The sequence below is a fragment of the Corythoichthys intestinalis genome, chromosome 3, assembly GCF_030265065.1.
Source record: "Corythoichthys intestinalis isolate RoL2023-P3 chromosome 3, ASM3026506v1, whole genome shotgun sequence".
NCBI classification, from domain to species: domain Eukaryota; kingdom Metazoa; phylum Chordata; class Actinopteri; order Syngnathiformes; family Syngnathidae; genus Corythoichthys; species Corythoichthys intestinalis.
The window spans coordinates 53792537-53813995 of NC_080397.1; positions in this window are offsets into that span (position 1 = coordinate 53792537).

The window sequence follows — 21459 nt, forward strand, 5'->3', positions numbered from 1 at the left end:
TTGTTAGCATGTTGTTTATGCTATAGTTATCTGAATAACTCTTAATAGCTATGTTACGTTGACATAACGGCCACGTTCGTATTTCGTTGTTCATGCATTATGTAACATTATCATACTGTACACTTATTCAGCATGTTGTTCTCTATTGTATTTTTATTTTAAATTGCCTTTTAAGATGACATATCTGTTCTATGTGTTGGATTTTATCAAGTAAATTTCCCCCAACCCAAAAGTGCGACTTATATATGTTTTTTTCCTCTTCGTTGGGCATTTTATGGCTGGTGCGACTTATACTCGGGTGCGACTTATAGTCCGAAAAATACGGTAGAAGTTATAAATAGCTTGACACAAATGGAAATTCAATTGAAGCACATGGGGAAAACACCTAATTTTTAAGTGATGTGTGTTATCAGGGCAATGACATTTTTAGGTAAGAAATGATATTCTTTTTAATAAGATCTGGAAGTTTTGGGGGTGAAAACTGAATTTTTTTCTTCTAGTCACATCTGAGATGCAATTGTTGGCCGTTTTCAACAATGTACATCGAAAATAAAGTTATCACTCATTTCACGTAAATATTTCAAGCTAAAATTACACTAATACGTTCAGTTTTTTCACGTTTCAAAGTGCACGCATGGTACTATTTTATATAATGATTACCTTGAATCCTCAACCAAATCATTCTTGAGACACTCCTGTCTGCTTGTATGCAGTAAAATCATCCTTTTCCACTTAAATCCAGCGTTTGAGCGCAGCGTGTGTTTGAGTTTATAGCAGTGAAAGCTGCATGATGCTGGCCCGGCCGGGAAAGCGTGGCACGATGTCTGTAGGAGCTGTCTTGTCAACTGATGGTGAAGTCTATGGTCCTGCAGAATAAATTAAATTACGGCAGTTTGGTGTGACATTGTTTTAGCTGCATCAGTGTTTTGGAGCAATAATCTGGATTTTGAATTTATTTTACTATTTTGGATCTGTTCGTGTATCTGTATCCATACCTGTCAACCCGAGGCCGTTGGCAATCTTACAAATAGTGACGTTTTCCCTTACAAATTGGTGACTAATCTTTCAACGTTCTATCTAGCGTGCAATATGAAACAAAAATAAAACTCAATTTTTAAAATAATATGAATTTATTGATAATATTGTAACATATAACCTGGTGCAATCAAAGAACAATCAATAACTTCAGCTACATCATGATTACAAAATTTAACAGTGACTTTTGTTATAATTGTATGTAGCACTTTTGGCAATTTCTATCCTGTCTTGATGGCTGCACTTCATGGCACTTCAGCTCGCAATTTAGTTTGACTTGAAGGTAGTTCGTTCGTGTGTCCAATTATAAATTAAATAGGTCAATTGATAAAATTAACTTACCGATGCAATCTTTGAGTCAGGGAACATTTCTTTTGCTAATTCTGAGAAGTGATCAGCAATAGTTGCTGGCAAATTGTGTTCGGTGACAAATTGGCAGAAGGAATTCTCCACTTTCGTCACTTTTCATTCTGCAGACTTTATCTTTATGACCAGTGTTGTTAATCTTACTTTTAAAAAGTAATTAATTGGTTACAAATTACTTCTCCCAAAAAGTAGGTAGTTAGTAACTAAGTTACCTGAAGGTAAGAGTAATTAGTTACTTGGCAAAGTAACTGGTGTTACCTTTCATGTTTTGTTTTGTTTTTTACAAAAAAAAAAAAAAAAAAAAAACATTAACCTTTGCTATGTTTGGAAATCATTTTATGAATCAAATTAGTTCACTCAACTCAATTTAGTGAATAAACTGTTAAAGTTGTTAAAATGGCTACCGTTTTTGCATTAGTTTTAAAGTTTTAAAACTGGTTCATCATTTAAAGATAGATTCAAGTCAAGATTTTGCCGATTTAGGAGTATTTTAGATAAAAAGTTGCTTAAGTTCGCTTGGAAGGTTCACTACAACAGAGCCTGTCTGAGAAGTCAACTGCTTCAAAATGGCAGCTGTTTATTAACGCCGCCGTCTGTCATAGTAGTTCTATAAGCATTTGATATCTAGGCGTAGATTGTAGGCTGTAGGCTACAGTCAGGAAATATTGGAGCCACCTAGCCTAGCATCGCGTTTCCTAGAGCGTCACAGCACTCTTCTCTCCCAGTGTCTCTGACTTTTCACGCGTCATTCAACCAATATAGTAACGCATTGTAACGCACATTGTCTCGTTGCCGAAACGGTGACAAAATGCAAACGGAGAGAGAAAAAACGTACAGATTTTGAACGTACGGCGTACACATTTAAAAATCAGTGCTCACTTGTACAAATTACGCCGAAACAGTACAACTTGACAGGTATCGTTTTTTTGTTGGCATGCTAGGACCATTGACTGGCGCTAGCTTAGCCACTCCGCAGCCCTGAAACAAACAAATAACTTACAAACTGGGCAGAATTTGTTTATATCAACTCCACCAACTCGAAGATTTAGCCGAATTTCAAAAATTCTGAACTTCCGCTTTAAAGGCAATACAGTGGACGATATTGTATTGTCTTAAACTGTACATAGACACAACTTCCACTCTCGCTTGCCTTGTACAACAGTAAACCAGCTCAAAAACACATACTGAAAACCAGTATATTCATATTAATTGTTGTACTATACACAATGAACGTTGCATATTGTTTCTATAACCAAAAACAGACATGGATGCGACGCAAGACACGTTTGTTTTCAGATAGAAACCACATGTATTCAGTCATAAACGCATACTTGTGTTTATATCTTGGGAGGGGGGTCATTGTATACAGTGGGAATATCAGCCGTGTTTGTGTTTTTTGTTGTTGTAAACCTGAAAAGTTGGTTTAATGCACTATAGAAGAAAAAAAACAAAAAAGGAAAAAAAAGAAGCTGTACACTTGCATCAATCAAATGCAGCACTTAAATGCTTGTTCCAGCCTTATAGTTTTTGGCCTCGGATGGTGTGGATAGCCATTCCAGAGAGCATGCATTACTTTTAATCAATTTGTATATGCAGGCTACGCAGCCAAAAGCGTCAAACCCAATTGAATTGAATAGAGAGGGCTCACTCCAATATGTGTTCTTAAAGGCTTACCCCACTGTTTATACTTCTTTCATTTAAAAAAGCAAATATTTTTGGGACAGAAAATCAAAAATCCAGTATTTTTAAAACCAAAGTCTCAGTATTAATTGCGAGGATGTATTATTTACCAATTAAATCAGCGTCTTTCTCATGTTGATAACCAATGTAAATCACCCCTTTGTGCACTCTAGAATGTAGCCGGGATTGTTTTAATGTCAATGTGTAATTTGTCCTTTTATCAATCTCTTCACTAGTGTTTATTCTGTATATCAAGAAATATTATTCCGTGTTCTATTTCAGGCGATTTTTTTTTTTTTTTTTTTGGACAGGGTGGGATTCTCAGTTGCAGCAGCTCAACTCGTGCCTTATGATTTCTGTTGTTCTCTTATAGAAAAAGACATTTAATCTGCAAACTAAACTCTAACAGCAATTTACATTTTTTTCAACACAACATATGGGAGGATTGTGGAAGAACAGAGAGAATATATAGTATCACGCATGTTTCCTGGCCATATAAACTGCAAGATGACTCAAATTGTGAAATCAAAGTGGGGATGCTAAAGATCGTGTTTCCCATACGTTGTCCCAAATATTGTGTTTTGTATCATTTCTCAGCTTATTTTCGTAGTTCAACTTGGAGTTTAAATTGGTTTATAGGCTATATAGAACCTCTAAAACCTTTTGATTTAAACAGCAAAGAGAGACTGACTACCTGCCAAAATATTCTTTGGTCATTTAAGTCACCCAGAGTCAAATTATAATTTGTATAACCCTGTTGTTAGCAGCTCCACAGAGATGACAAAATCAGACATTTTAAAAAAACAATATCGTAATTTTCAGACTATAAGCCGCTACTTTTTCCCCTCATTTCGAAAACCTGCAGCTTACAGTCCAGTGCATATTATTTATTGATTTATTTGAGTTAATCGGTAACACTTTATTTGACAGTGGTGTCATAATTGTGACATGACACTATCATGGGCATTAATGAATGCTTATGACAGATGTCATTAAGTATCATCAGGCAAATCATGTCTCTAAGTCCATTTATATCCTGCTCGGATCTTCTACATCTACTCAAAAGAGATGAATTGCCGGATGAGACAAAATGACATCTGTCATAAGTAGGGTTGTTCCGATCATGTTTTTTCGCTCCCGATTGTTTTAGTTTGGGTATCCGCCGATCCTGATATTTCCCGATCCGATTGCTTTTTTTTTTGCTCCCGATTCAATTCCAATCATTCCCGATAATTTTTCCCGATCATATACATTTTGGCAATGCATTAAGAAAAAAATGAATAAAATTCGGACAAATATATACATTCAACATACAGTACATAAGTACTGTATTTGTTTTTATGACAATAAATCCTCAAGATGGCATTTACGTTATTAACATTCTTTCTGTGAGAGGGATCCACGGATAGAAAGACTAGAAATGACTTTGTATATTGTGACTAAATATTGCCTTCTAGTGTATTTGTTGGGCTTTCAGTAAATGATACTGTAGTCATGCCCAAATGCATGATGGGAAGTGGAACCATGACTGTGCGTAGTGCTACCAATTGATATATCTTCTCTGCGTTGGCGAATAACATAAGGTGTTAAGATAAAGATCAATTCCTACCTTGCTTCACCACATTGCTTCCCATGATATTTCTAATCGTAGGGAGTGGATTGTAAGGTTTTAGCCAATTAAAAAAAGGCTCCAAAGGCTGCCAAAATTCACTTTACTCATTTTACGTTGCCTTTTATCTCTCTATATAGGTAAAACGGCGCTATTACACATTGAGCGCGACAATGCATGAGTGGGTCGTGCAGCGCATGCATTAATTGCGTTAAATAACGTGATACATGTTTGTTATTAGGATAAATTTGATACCCTACCTTAAGCCTAAACTAAAGACTCTGGAAGAGTGAAACATATTATGTCTGTAACGTTAAATACAATTAGAAAACGATTTAATTAAAAAAAATATATATATATATATTAAAAAAAGGCATGGCTGATATTTTTTTGCCGATTCCGATACTTTGAAAATGACGTGATCGGACATCTCTTGTCATAAGCATTTGTTAATGCTCATGGCATTAACATAATCATGTCATAATCATGATGATCTTGTGATAGTTTTATGGTTCCACTGTCAAATAAACCGTTACCAAATACCAATGCTAGCAATTAATGAAACAACTGGAACAGTAAGTGAAGAAATAATTAGCACAGAACATGAATTTTGATTCTTATTTACATCTGAACCGCTGCAATGCATACTAGGAGGCATGTTGGATGACAAGAGTGTTGACAGCAGATGGCAGCAGAGGTTGACTGTCTCCCCCAAGTGAGCAGTGATGGAAAAAAATGACGCTTCATGAAGTAATGAAGCTTTGCAGCCAATTGGTTCAAAGCTTCATGGTGGTTCATTTAGTCTTAGACAGTCTTATGATGCAGCTGTCAAATAAAGTTTTACCAGTTAACATCTTTTGGTGTAAATATCCAATAATACAGTGAGGAGAGCTGCAGCTTATCTATAAACCCTAACCCTACGATTGTCTTATAACAGTTTTATGACGCTACTGTCAAATAAAGTTTTACAGAATACAAGAGCTAGCGATTAATAAAACAACTGGATGAGAAACTGAAGAAATAATTTGCCCAGAACATGAATTTTGATATTTACATCTGTCGCACTGCAATGCATGATAGGAGGTATGTTGGACGACAACAGTGTTGACAGCAGGTGGCACCAGAGGTTGACTGTCTCCCCCAAGGGTAATAATACCCGACTGCGGCCGAAAGCCGCTACAAACAACACTCAACTGCTACAAACTACGCCCACATAATGCTACGGTAGATATCACATCTATATAGAACTAGATGCGATATGACAGACTCACCAGCGTTAGTAAACAGCCACCATCTTAAAGCAGTAGACTTCTCAGGAAGGCTCTGTTGTAGCGAACCTTTCTAGTGAACCAAATTAACTTTTTATCTAAAATACTCCTAAATCTACAAAATCCTGACTTGAATCTATCTTTAAATGATGAAAGTTTTAAAGCTTTCACATGTCAAAAGTTGACAGATGGGAAATAATGGAACAACGGGAGCAATTTCAACAACTTCAACAGTTGATTCACAACATTAAATTACTTCCAAAGTGTTACCAGTTCATATCTTTTGGTGTAAATATCCAATACAGTGAGAACAGCTGCGGTTTGTAGTCCAGTGCGGCTTATCTATGAACAAATTTGGTGGGTGGCGGCTTATACTCAACTGTGCATTATAGTACGAAATTACGGTAATAAGGTACCGTAATTTCCTCCCATCCATGCCTCCTAGCATGCAATGCATTGCTACAGATGTAAATAACAATCAAAATTTATGTTCTGTGCTTAATATTTCTTCAGTTACTGTTCTAGTTGTTTCATTAATTACAACTTATGGTATTTGCTAACACTTTATTTGACATAAAAATGTCATAAGACCATGATAATTATGAAATGACACTGCTCAGAGCATTAATGAATGCTTATGACAGATGTCATTTTGTGTCATCCGGCAAATTATCTCAGTTTTGAATGGCTGTAAAAGATCTGAGCTGGTCATAAATGGAGTTAGTGACATAATTTGCCGGATGACACTTCATGACATCTGTCGTAAGCATTCATAAATGCCTTTCATAATGTCATAATGATGCCGCTGTTAAATAGTGTTAGCTATTAACCAAAATAAATGAAAAAATGAGCAGCACTGGACAATAAGCTGCAGGATTCAAAATAAGAGGAAAAAAGTAGCGGCATATAGTCTGAAAATTACGGTTAAGTATTTTATACAAAGAGAGTATACAAAGTATCTCTTTGTGTACAATGAGAACCAAGTGTACTAAATAAAATGATGACTAACAGCGTTAATATTTTGTAACAAACACTATAATTTAAAAAAGGTAAAGCTACTGTAATTTACAAGTATGGCCTTGACTCGGCGTGAAACTTCCATATCCTTTTTTCATGAATTTTAAGCAACTTTAGAGTCAAGTTGCTTTAGAAACAATTGATCAACTATTATGAGATACTATTTAAATTCTAACTGATTTTGGTGGAGATGCTACTATACAGGGGTATGAAAAAGTATTTGAGTCCTTTGGAATTTTTCTCATTTCTGCATAAAATCACTATCAAATGTGATCTGATCTTTGTCAAAATCACACAGATGAAAAAACTCTGCTTTGACTAAAACCCCGCAAACATTTATAGGTTTTGATATTTTAATGAGGATAGTATGCAAACAATCACAGAAGGGAAAAATGAGTAAGTGAACCACCGCATTTAATGTTTTGTGGCCCCCGCTTTGTCAGCAATAACGTCAACAAGACGCTTCCTGTAGCTGCTGATCAGTCTGGCACATCGATCAGGACTACTCTTGGCCCATTCTTCTCTACAAAACTGCTGTTGTTCAGTCAGATTCGTGGGATGTCTGGCATGAATCGCTATCTTTAGGTCATGCCACAGCATGTCAATGGGGTTTAAATCTGGACTTTGACTTGGCCACTCAAGAACGTGTATTTTGTTCTTCTGAAGCCATTGTGAAGTTGATTTACTTCTGTGTTTTGGATCATTGTCTTGTTGCAGCATCCATCCTCTTTTTAGCTTAAAGTGTCTGACAGACTGCCTCAGTTTTTCCTGCAAAACATCCTGATAGTTGATCAGGATCTTTTGTTTTGAAGAATCTGCGCTGAACTCTTGGCGAAGAGAAGCAACAGTGCCAAACTCTGTCCATTTGTAGACAACTTCTCTGACTGCCGATTGATGAACATCCAGACTTTTAGAGATGGTCTTGTATCCTTTCCCAGCCTTATACAAATCAACAATCCTTGATCGCAGGTCTTCAGACAGCTCTTTTGACCGAGCCGTAATGTAAATCAGAGAATGCTTCTCATCAAGAAAATTCTTACCAGTTGTGTTTTTTATAGTGGGCAGGGCAGCTTTAAACCACTCATCAGCAGTGTTGGGAGTAACGCCGTTATAAATAACGCTGTTACGTAACGGCGTTATTTTTTCAGTCACGGGGTAATCTAACTAATTACTTTTTCCGCCGTTACAACGCCGTTACCGTTACTGACGGTCAAAAGTGGTGCGTTACTTACTCTGAATAAATTGAAGAAACTACCAGCCGTGTCGAGTCGACTCTCTGCTCGGTTGATTTGTCATCCAAGACTTGGGGTGCGTTCAGGTTCGAGAATAGCACACGTACTTCTGACTCCAAGCTGTTTGTCCCTGCTCATTCAATTAGACAATGCTTTCCAAAGTTTGGTAACGTTTCTGTATTTGCTACACCTGATGCTAGCCTCGTTCCCATCTCCCACTGTCAGCCAGCAATAATTCTGCTTCCATCTTGAGGTCGGCAGACGCTTGTCGGGAAACGAGCCTACCTGAATGCACCCCCTCGAGTGATGCGATGGAAGTGATTCTGATTGGCTGAGGGTTAGAGTCATGTGTCGTGGTAAGCCAATCAGAGCCGGTGATTTCACAAGCAAACCGGAACAGCGCGTGCGGCAAACACACACGCGCAAAACAGATGCACAGGGTCGGGATGGCAGAGCATTCAGAAGAAAAATTGTCCTTTAAGAGGCGGAGATATAGACACAATTTCAAGTTTGTCGAAATTAAAGGAAAGAACCTGCATGTGATGTGTAATTTATGTCCCGGGGCAAAGCTTTTGTCGACATCTGTGGTAAGCAATTCAAATCTGCTGAAGAACCTAACAAGTTAACTACCTGTCTGTTCTTCTGTATTCCACTGACTCGAATACTGCTCAGAAAATTTCAAATTCTTTGACATACAACAAGTTCTTTTTAAAGTAACGGAAATAGTTACTTTCCCTGGTAACTAGTTACTTTTAATATAGAGTAATTCAGTTACTAACTCAGTTACTTTTTGGAAGAAGTAGTGAGTAATGTAACTAATTACTTTTTTAAAGTAACATGCCCAACACTGCTCATCAGTGATTGGGCACCCACCTGACTTAAATTGTTTGGTAAAAAATGGTTTCAGTTGCTCTTTAAGTCTCTTTAGGCAGAGGGTTCACTTACTTATTTTTCCCCCTTCTGTCGTTGTTTGCATGATATCCTCATTAAAATATGAAAACCTAGAAATGTTTGGGTGGTTTTAGTTAAAGCAGACACTGTTTTTACATCTGTGTGATTTTGACAAAGATCAGATTACATTTGATGGTGATTTTAAGCAGAAATGTGAGAAATTCCAAAAGGTTCAGATACTTTTAATAATCCTTATCACAGTGTTGAAGGAAAGATCAAAACGCCACAGTGTTCGACGGTAAATAGGACTTAGCTGCTGAAAAACTATTCGGCCCGTAAGCCAATAGAGCAGTGCAGTAGTACAAAGACATTTGTTTTTGTTTGGGTAGCTCTTGGGCACCGCCCCCACACACAGAACCTCCAAAAATACACTTATCCTAGCCGCTGCGTTTCACCTTGCTCTGCGTGAATTGTGTTATTGTGCACTGTTCAATGGCAGCAATGTATCGCTTGTAGAGTTGAACATCCTCGATGTTGTCCGTCTTGTCTGTTATCTGCTACCAGCCAATGCTCCGGTGCCTTCTAACACTGACAAGTATTGTCCTAAACCTGAGCTTTCACATAGACCGCCCATGGGTTTTGATTATGACTTAGTTTCACAGTATTGAACGTTGAACGGTGGTTCTGATTTTTTGCATTTTTGCGCCCAGTCCTGATTGGACCTGCATTAATTTCCCATTCAATTTTGATCATTCTGTGAGACAGCTACATAGGTAGTCATCCTTGCAGGTGTAAGTCACATTTGTAAGCCGATATTAGAAAAAGAGCAGATGAATCACTGCAAAAACCAATAAATGTACTTCTTTAGAGCACAAAGTGAGGGCATATTTTGTTTGTATACATAGTGAACCTTTTTACTAGAGTGGCTTTCCTTTTTTTCGCATGCTCAACTCGATTGTATGCATAAGTATTTTAGACCAGCCGAAAGTTGAATTTGGAGCAACACTTGTACATTGTTTGATATTTTTTCTTTTTGTAATGGATTTTTTAATTCATGAAGCATTTTTGTACATTGTATGAATATTAAAAAACAAAACCTGCAAATATTTGACATATAGAGTAAATACTAGATGCGCATGCATATGCATATATTCTTCACCGTATGTATGTGTAAATCTACACATATATTTTGTATTTGCATTTGCTAGCATACAGATATATGTCTTTAAGCACATATATACATGCAATATATATGTATATCCATGTCTGCCGGCATGCTTTTGGTCATGTTTATCTTTCATGATCCTGTAGGTATTTTTGTTTTGTTAAACTTTTATCCTGAGAAAGAAAAGTTCGTTCTTTTGCTATTCTTCTGTTGGCTGGCTGCATTGAGCACTTAAGAAGAACAGTTGAAGTTGTTCATGTTATCCATTGTGTGAAATAATAAATGACTTTATTGACAGTTTATCATGGTGTATGTTGTTTTTTATCAGCTTTGTACTGTCAGACCCATGCGGCTAGCTAGGCAAATGCAAGAGGCGTCGATGCGTCCAAAAGCGTGTCAAGAAAAATGTTCAAATAATATTTGATGATAGCCAGTATTCCAAATAATTATACCACCTATAGCAAAAATTTGCTACTCATCTGTTGCTTAATCCTGTCTCATGAGACAAATTTGATCATTTAAAATTTATCTCATTCTCTGCTTACTTTTTTCTGAGTTTGTGCTCCTAAGGGTACCCTTGGGAGCAAGTGATGAGTCAAAATGAGCAAAGACATCATTGAGACAAAGAAGATTGATTTGAGAAAACCAGATTTGAGCAATATTCGAGAAGAGAAATTCTCTTCATTAAAAATTGAGTTATTTTCAGACTATAAGCCGCTACTTTTTTCCCTCATTTTGAATCCTGCGGTTTATAGTCCAGTGTGGCTTATTTGCTGATTTATTTGGGTTAGTAGGTAACACTTTATTTGACAGCGGCATCATAAGGCTGTCATAAGAACATCATAATTATGACATGACACTATCATGGGCATTACTGAATGCTTATGACAGATGTCAATATGTGTCATGTGGCATATTATGTCACTAAATCCATTTATGTCCAGCTCAGATCTTTTACGTCCATTCAAAAGTGAGATAATTTGCTGGATGACACTAACCGCCATCTATTATAAGCATCCATTAATGCTTATGACAGTGTCATGTAATAATTATGACTGTCTTATGACAGTATTATGGCACCACTATCCAAGAAAATGTTACCAAATACCATAACTAGCAATTAATGAAACAACTGGAACAGTAACTGAAGAAATAATTAGCACAAAACATGACTGTTATTTACATCTGTAGCGCCGTCATGCATGCTAGGAGGAATGTTGGAAGACAACAGTGTTGAGAGCAGGTGGCAGCAGAGGTTGATTGTCTACCCCAAGGAAGCAGTGATGGCCAAATGAAGCTTTTAGTGACAATAAGGCTTTACAGCCAATTGGTTCAAACCTTAATGGTGGTTAATTTGGTCTCATGACAGTCTTATGGTGCCATTGTCAAATGAAGTGTTACCAGTTAATATCTTTTGGTGTAAATATCCCATTATACAATGAGGACAACTGCGGCTTATAGTCCAGTGCGGCTTATCTATGAACAAATGCCGTTTTCATGTCAAATTTGGTAGCTGGCAGCTAAAAGTCAGGTGCGCCTTATAGTCCAGAAATTACGGTACACTTGTACAGCACCTTTCAGGCACTCAAAGCACTTTGACACTATATCCTCATCTACCTGCTGGTGACACAACAACGTGGGGTTCAGTGTCTTGCTCAAGGATACTTACAGTGCCTTGCAAAAGTATTCGGCCCCCTTGAATCTTGCAATCTTTCGCCACATTTCAGGCTTCAAACATAAAGATATGAAATTTAATTTTTTTGTCAAGAATCAACAACAAGTAGGACACAATCGTGAAGTGGAACAACATTTATTGGATAATTTAAACTTTTTTAACAAATAAAAAACAAAAGTGGGGCGTGCAATATTATTCGGCCCCTTTACTTTCAGTGCAGCAAACTCACACCAGAAGTTCAGTGAGGATCTCTGAATGATCCAATGTTGTCCTAAATGACCGATGATGATAAATAGAATCCACCTGTGTGTAATCAAGTCTCTGTATAAACGCACCTGCTCTGTGATAGTCTCAGGGTTCTGTTTAAAGTGCAGAGAGCATTATGAAAACCAAGGAGCACACCAGGCAGGTCCGAGATACTGTTGTGGAGAAGTTTAAAGCCGGATTTGGATACAAAAAGATTTCCCAAGCTTTAAACATCTCAAGGAGCACTGTGCAAGCCATCATATTGAAATGGAAGGAGCATCAGTCCACTGCAAATCTACCAAGACCCGGCCGTCCTTCCAAACTTTCTTCTCAAACAAGGAGAAAACTGATCAGAGATGCAGCCAAGAGGCCCATGATCACTCTGGATGAACTGCAGAGATCTACAGCTGAGGTGGGAGAGTCTGTCCATAGGACAACAATCAGTCGTACACTGCACAAATCTGGCCTCTATGGAAGAGTGGCAAGAAGAAAGCCATTTCTCAAAGATATCCATAAAAAGTCTCGTTTAAAGTTTGCCACAAGCCACCTGGGAGACACACCAAACATGTGGAAGAAGGTGCTCTGGTCAGATGAAACCAAAATTGAACTTTTTGGCCACAATGCAAAACGATATGTTTGGCGTAAAAGCAACACAGCTCATCACCCTGAACACACCATCCCCACCGTCAAACATGGTGGTTGCAGCATCATGGTTTGGGCCTGCTTTTCTTCAGCAGGGACAGGGAAGATGGTTAAAATTGACGGGAAGATGGATGCAGCCAAATACAGGAACATTCTGGAAGAAAACCTGTTGGTATCTGCACAAGAACTGAGACTGGGACGGATATGTATCTTCCAACAGGACAATGATCCAAAACATAAAGCCAAATCTACAATGGAATGGTTCAAAAATAAACGTATCCAGGTGTTAGAATGGCCAAGTCAAAGCCCAGACCTGAATCCAATCGAGAATCTGTGGAAAGAGCTGAAGACTGCTGTTCACAAACACTCTCCATCCAACCTCACTGAGCTCGAGCTGTTTTGCAAGGAAGAATGGGCAAGAATGTCAGTTTCTCGATGTGCAAAACTGATAGAAACATACCCCAAGTGACTTGCAGCTGTAATTGGAGCAAAAGGTGGCGCTACAAAGTATTAACGCAAGGGGGCCGAATAATATTGCACGCCCCACTTTACAGTTTTTTATTTCTTAAAAAGGTTTAAATTATCCAATAAATTTTGTTCCACTTCACGATTGTGTCCCACTTGTTGTTGATTCTTGACAAAAAATTAAAATTTTATGTCTTTATGTTTGAAGCCTGAAATGTGGCGAAAGGTTGTAAGGTTCAAGGGGGCCAAATACTTTTGCAAGGCACTGTGAATGCCATCTTGAAGATTTATTGTCATAATAAACAAATACAGTACTTATGTACAGTATGTTGAATGTATATATTGTCCGAGTTTTATTCATTTTTTTCTTAATGCATTGCCAAAATGTATATGATCGGGAAAATTTATCGGGAATGATTGGAATTGAATCGGGAGCACAAAAAAAAAAGCAATCGGATCGGGAAATATCGTGATCGGCAGATACTCAAACTACAACGATCGGGATCGGATCGGGAGCAAAAAAAGCATGATCGGAACAACCCTAGTCATAAGTCTTTAAATCATTTTTATAATGCGCCTTCTGCCCGTTTCACTGTTTCCTGTGATGCAGTAATTTCACCACAGTCTCTAAACTCACTCACTCGCCCACAGACCGGCGAGCTACCTGAAGCTGTTATTTTAAAGCACCTATGACAGCAAAAAAACATGTTTATTTCATATTTCTAGCGGTATTTTATGTCCCTGAATGAAATGGACCGCTTGGATGTGTGTGGAAGCGATTGTTTTATTTATTCAACTTTTTTAATCTGGCGCCATGAAAATGAGTGACTTCTGGCTCCAGTCTCGGGTTGAGGAAGAATGCGAATGTGACGTCACCCGGGTCAGCAACTCACAACACAGCCATTGCTTTAGAGCATGCAGATGGACTGTGGATTCAACTGATTTTGCGGATTAATTTATTTATTTTTCGCATCATGCCAGCTCAATGTGCTGCAGGCTTTTGTTGCTGCACGAGGAGGGTGGTGTGAGGCTTTTTGGGTTTCCAAAAGATTCTTGTTCACCACGATGGGCAAAACAAGTCCGACAATCAAGAGACCATTGGACTCATGACTAAGTGAGTAAGCTTCGTGTTTTATATTATGTCAAATACTGCGATCATGGCAAACGTTTTTATAAGGAGGTGGCTTGTATTTTGTGGGTGATAATAGTACTCCTGTTTTGTTTACATTTTCGGCGTATCCCCTTCCATCCCCGGTGACGAGCATTGCCTGCCCGCTGTCGTGGGCTGGCCGATCGGTGAAGACAATCAATCCCGCCGCCATGTGTGACATGAGTTGGGGAACGTTTGTGTGATTTGTCATTTTCGGCGTTTCCCCTTCTCTCCCCAGCAATGAGCACTCCCTGCCCACCGCCATGGGCTGAACGATCGGCGGAGACAATCAACCCCGCTGCTGTGTGTTACATGAGTTGGGGTACTTTGTGTTATTTGTCATTTTCGGCTTCTCTCCCTGGCGACGAGCACTGCCTGCCCGCCACAGAAAAAATTTGGAAGTGCCGCTTGGTTCAGGTTAGCATGTCAGCTCGCTTTCACGCCTCCTGCTTTGTTTACACTCTTTCCTCTGTCTCTGAAGTCGGGGCAGAGAAATGACAAAAGCCTGACTAACTCCTGTGGCATAAAATACCGTTCAGGAGGTGCAAGAAGTCGACAGTTTTGACCATTATGCAGTAATTTTGCCCTGTCGTACTGAATAAATGCATTTTTAATATTTCATATTCCATTTAGCACAAGACTGTTATTTGTCATGACCATACCATTTATTTAGCAATTGGGGAAACTACTTCGATAAAAAGAATATCCTGTAAAAATATTGAAGTAGAGAGATTGAAACAATGACATTTTGCTGCTCTCTGTCGCAATTTTCCTCGTTCTGAATCGTCCCCCTCAATGAACTGAATTCAAAATCAGCTGAAATTGTGAATCCTGCCGACGTCATCCTCCAGCTGGGTACGCTAGAGCGCTATAATGACAGGTGGGGCTATACGGCAGATTAAAAGACTAATTTCTCGTCAGCTGCGCTTTGTCAAATTGTTGTATATAGTCTGATCGTCTAAAGATATGATTCTAATTCACTTAATAGTGCTATTTAAGATTATTTATTGCTGTCACAGGCACTTTAAGCATCCGCAATTGAGCGACATTATGGTGACAAGGTCATTAAAAGACAAAAGCCCTCCGGGTCGCATTTTAGAGAGGAGAGGAACACAAATGTGAAAAAGACGGAGTTTGTTGTCATGGAAACTTTTTTTTAATTGCATAAACACGTATACTCAGCGCAATTCCAAGCTAGCGGTTATTTACAAAGAGTTTAGATGACATGCTGCTAAAGCTAAATTATACTGTAGTATCATGTATCAGGCTTGTTGTTTTAGAAATATTTGTTCACAGTCAACTGTGGATTAGAGTCAAATTTACTCTCTCTCCCATTTTAGAGAAAGTTGGACAAAGTGTATGGAGGTGTAAAATTGTGGTTTGCTGATTTTCATGTGATATGAAGCACTTTTTCATTGTGTTAAATTGTGCTATTCAAATAATTGCCTAAAAGTGCCAAGGTTAATTAAATAAATACACTATCTAATATGTAAATAATAATTTCATAGTTCTGTGGTATGGAGGGCTAAAAGGATTTAAATTAGGGATGTCAAAATTATCGCGTTAACGGGCGTTAATTATTTTTTAAAATTAATCACGTAAAAATATTTGACGCAATTAACGCAGATGCCCCGCTCAGACAGATTTAAATGACTGTACAGTGAAACGCTCACTTGTTGTGTTTTATAGAGTTTTGCCACCCTCTGCTGGCGCTTGGGTGCGACTGATTTTATAGGCTTCAGTACCCATGAGCATTGTGTAAGTAATTATTGACATCAACAATGGCGGGCTACTAGTTTATTTTTTGATTGAAAATTTTACAAATTTTATTAAAACGAAAACATTAATATAATATGGTTTTAATATGTATAATATGTATAATATGTATACATATAAATATATGTATACATATATATATACATATATATATTATACATAGTATAATATGGGTTTTAATATAAAATTTCTATTACTTATACTAACATTTTTCTTTTTAGAACTACAAGTCTTTCTATCCATGGGTCGCTTTAACAGAATGTTAATAATGTTAATGCCATCTTGTTGATTTATTGTTATGATAAACAAATACAGTACTTATGTACCGTATGTTGAATGTTTATATCTGTCTTGTTTCTTATCAACAATAATTTACAGAAAAATTAGGGCTGTCAAAATTATCGCGTTAACGCGCGGTAATTAATTTTTTTAATTAATCACGTTAAAATATTTAACGCAATTAACGCACATGTCCCACTCAGACAGTATTCTGCCTTTTGGTAAGTTTTACAGCAGGCTTTTTGTGCTGTCTAACAGCGAACTCTTGTGGTCGCTTTGCGACATGGTTTATTTTTTTTCTTGCCAGTTCAATATGGCTGCACGACGTCTCGGGCTGACGCCTACGTTGTAATGTTGTGCTTATATGATCCTTGGACAAGATTTGTCCGTAAGTATGGTTGTTGTAAAGAATGTACATATTATGTTAGTAAGCGAAATGTTCTATTTTTTGTATGAGACGCGTTTTGTTTATGTTTAGTGAACCTGTATAGCGTGCTAAGCTAACGTTGTTGGTTTGAGGCTATTTTATTAATAAATCAGATGAAAAAGGGAGAAGTCTGATTATTAAGGCGTCGTTCACTAGCTGTCTAGCTTTGGAAAAAGTAGACGCTTCGGAGTGAGGACAGCATAGACAGATTTAAATGACAGTAGAGTGAAATGCCCACTACAGTCCTTATGTACCGTATGTTGAATGTACAGTGGGGAGAACAAGTATTTGATACACTGCCAATGGATTTTCCCATTGACAGTGTATCAAATACTTGTTCTCCCCACTTTATATATCCATCTTGTGTCTTATCTTTCCATTCCAACAATTTATTTTACAGAATATATATAATTTACAGAAAAATATGGCATATTTTATAGATGGTTTGAATTGCGATTAATTGCGATTAATTACGATTAATTAATTTTAAAGCTGTAATTAACTCGATTAAAAATTTTAATCGTTTGACAGCCCTAAGAAAAATATAGCATATTTTATAGATGGTTTGAATTGCGATTAATTGCAATTAATTACGATTAATCAATTTTTAAGCTGTAAATAACTCGATTAAAATTTTTAATCGTTTGACAGCCCTAATTTAAATGCAAACATTTGTTATTAATTGTGTCCTTAATTCATTAAAATGGCTATTCCATTCATGTAAAAACATTTAATTTCATTTTTTATGATCATATATTATTTGAATCAGTATTATTGGATGGTCCTGTGTAGTTGCAGTGCTTTATGAATGTATTTTATTTTTCAACCTCGCCCATCAAAGTTAGTGGCGGGATCTGAACACCTGATTGAGCCAGGTAAAGTAGGCTGCTAAAGTTAGGCGTTATTATGGTTATGTCATGCTGGTTTCACAATCAACAGCTATTTGACTAATTTATTGTAACATCCGACTTTCTGCTCTTTATAGTAGCTCTTCTGAAATATTTTCCTTCCACCTTTGTACATCCCGGGCCATCTTTTACAGCCACCTTAAAAGAAGAACAGTGAAGTACAAAGAAGTACAGTGTGAGTGTTTAAATATTTGTGGTTAAAATAGCTATTGTTTTTTGGGGGCACCAGCAAATATGTTGCCTTGGGTAGCAAATTGGTCAGGAACGGCCCTGTGTTTATATCAGTGTTCTATACACTTGACACTAAATGTCAGATGGTTGTAGTGTAGTGAATGGAGCTTTACTATAGAGAGAATCCTCTCATCAGATTATGGCGCAGTCTTTCACTGATGCACACACACACTTACTTATTCTCGTACTCTCTAAATCCTCGCTGCACTAGCCCATCACAGTTACTTCTAAGTGGGCAGGGCTGCACGCTCCTCTCCCATTGGACCCAGCGTAGTGGAAAATGCAGAACCATTGGCTACAGCCCACTAGTAAAATTCTTCTTGTTACCATGGTTGCAGGGTGAGCTGCCCAAATGTGTTTCTGTGGTGCTGATGGAACCGTTGGCATTGCTGGTGAAAAATAAGAGGGACAAAAATCCCCCTTCTAGTCGATACCAGGGTCTACTCTGAAATTCCACATTCCTTGCCCGCACCAGACAGCAATGCAAACATGTGAAAGAATGAACTGTACAGCAGCATCCAATGTTTGGGTTATTTTCCCTCATTTGTTTCAAAACAAGGTGATGTTCACCTCAAACGCTCCTGTGCGCCAACTGCATAATGATGAGATGTTAAACAATATCACCGGGGAAGGTGATTCTGAATTAAGGATCCACAGCTGGACAGACTTGAATTAAGGAAAGACGGACGTTTCACATTCATTTAGCTTAAATTGCAGTCATTTAACTCATTGGTTGCTATTGACCGTCAATGAATTTTGACTATCAAATCGATTAGACGTACAGCGCCATCTGTGGCACTGAAACATGAGCATTCACAGCCAGTTTAAAGTGTATATGACACCAAAGAGCATGTTTATTTCATAATACAGTACATCTGGTATTATGCTCCTGAATGAAAAGGACCGCTTGGACGTGTGTGGAAGCGATCGATATATTTATTCATCTTTTTGAATCCCGCGCCATGAAAATGAGTGACTTCCAGCCAGAGTATTGGATTGAGGAAGAAGGCGAATGTGACATCCATGAATGAGATTATCTCCATTATGCAGCCATACCATTGTATGCAGCAGGACTGTGAATTCAGCTGATTTTGCGAATTAATTTGTTTATTTTTCGTGTAACTCCAGCCCAATGTGGTGCAGGCTTTTGTTGCTACACCAGAGAGAGTGATGTTAGCCTTTTTGGGTTTCCAAAAGATCCTGTTCACAGCGAAGAATGGACACAACAAGTCCGACAATCACCATTGGACACACACTTAAGGACACACTTTAATAAGGACGTGGCTTGCATTTTGTAGCTGACAATGCTCCCTGTCCACCGAGAAGGTAGGAGTGGCTGCATCCCTCGGCCGATGACCGGTGGCTTGTTGCACACCATAATCACCGACTGATGCTTGGGCAGCCACATGCTCTCATCTCCGGTTCTCAATTGTGATGAGAACTTGAAGATCTTGACCCTCTTTGCGTGCCCGCCTAGAGAGCGCTATACTCAGCAGGCAGCCATGCACTTCGATATCGGCCGGTTTGTCCACCGAGAATGCGCTATTTTCAGCGTTCATTCCCCTGCTGCGTCCCTGGCGATGAGCACTCCTGCCAGGGCTGCAGGGGAACGACAGGCCAAAACTTGCTCGACGCCGGGGGCTGCCCGATCGGTGAAGGTAATCACCGTGTGTGACAAGAGTCGGGGTAATTTTGTGTGATTTTTCGTGTTCGAAAGGCGAGGAAGAGACTTGGGAGAGCTGTTCAGTTCGGGTTAGCATGTAGCATGTGTGCTGAATTCAGTTTTGGACATTCCGTGGGTTCCTCTGGTTTGATTTTGCAGTTTTAACTTTGTCAACACACAGCTTACTTCATGTTGTTCTAAGACGGAGGTTCTGAGCAGAAAATGTCAAAGATGGCGCCGCCCAATTTATGCTCAAGAAACTTGTCTTTATATTTGAATAGTCTCAATATATGATTTGAATTCCAATAAGAATGCTATTTAAGATTTCATTTGTCATGTCGTATACACTATGGATATGGATAGTTATCGTTGATAATGGCCGGCAATGAGTTAAATACAGTGAAATTTAAAATAATTGTAACTTCGACATGGTATTAGGGGGGCTCATAACCCAAGTATATTTCAGAATTTATTCATTTTAGTCGATTCATTCAGTTTTTATTAATTGACTGATTTTGAATTTTATCAATTAAAAACATCTTATATATATATATCAAAATTATCGTGTTAACGGGCGGTAATTAATTTTTTAAATTAATCATGTTAAAATATTTGACGCAATTAACGCACATGCCCCGCTCAGACACATTAAAATGACAGTAGAGTGAAATTCCCACTTGTTAATTGTGTTTTATGGAGTTTTGCCGCCCTCTGCTGGCGCTTGGGTGCGACTGATTTTATAGGCTCCACTACCCATGAGCATTGTGTAAGTAATTATTGACGTCAACAATGGCGGGCTACTAGTTTATTTTTTGATTGAAAATTTTACAAATTTTATTAAAACGAAAACATTAATAGGGGTTTTAATATAAAATTTCTATAACTTACTAACATTTATCTTTTAAGAACTACAAGTCTGTCTATCCATAGATCGCTTTAACAGAATGTTAATAATGTTAATGCCATCTTGTTGATTTATTGTTATAATAAACAAATACAGTCCTTATGTACCGTATGTTGAATGTATATATCCATCTTGTGTCTTATCTTTCCATTCCAACAATTTATTTTACAGAATATATATATAATTTACAGAAAAATATGGCATATTTTATAGATGGTTTGAATTGCGATTAATTGCGATTAATTACGATTAATTAATTATTTAAAATTTAAAATTATTAAAATATAATTTATAAAATAATAAATAAATAGAAAATAATAATTTATTAAAATATAATTAAACATTTTAATCGTTTGACAGCCCTAATATATATATATATATATATATATATATATATATATATATATATATATATATATGTATGTATACTTTTTTTTTTTTTTTTTTTTTTAATGGGGTTCTGGTCCGAAAGGTAAGCTTAGGTAAATTTGCTGTAGATGAACTCAGAGCCTTCTTGGAGCCTTCTGGATGAATGATAATAGTAAAAAGTCGTTTGCAGCAGCAACTCCATGACCATTCAACGTAAAATGTCAAGATGTCATGATGTTAATATGAAATAAATTCAAGACTTGGTATTGGCTGTAGGAATAGAGTTAATCTGGAAAGGCAGCCTGACTTTGCCATGGAGAAGATATTCTTATGCACTCAGTTTTTAGGAAGCCATAAATAAATTCCATAATTATTCATTGATCTGTTTTGCATGTCTGAACCAACTACCGAATAAATGTGCAAAATGTTCCCGCAGGATTTAACTTGAAGGCTGCTATTGA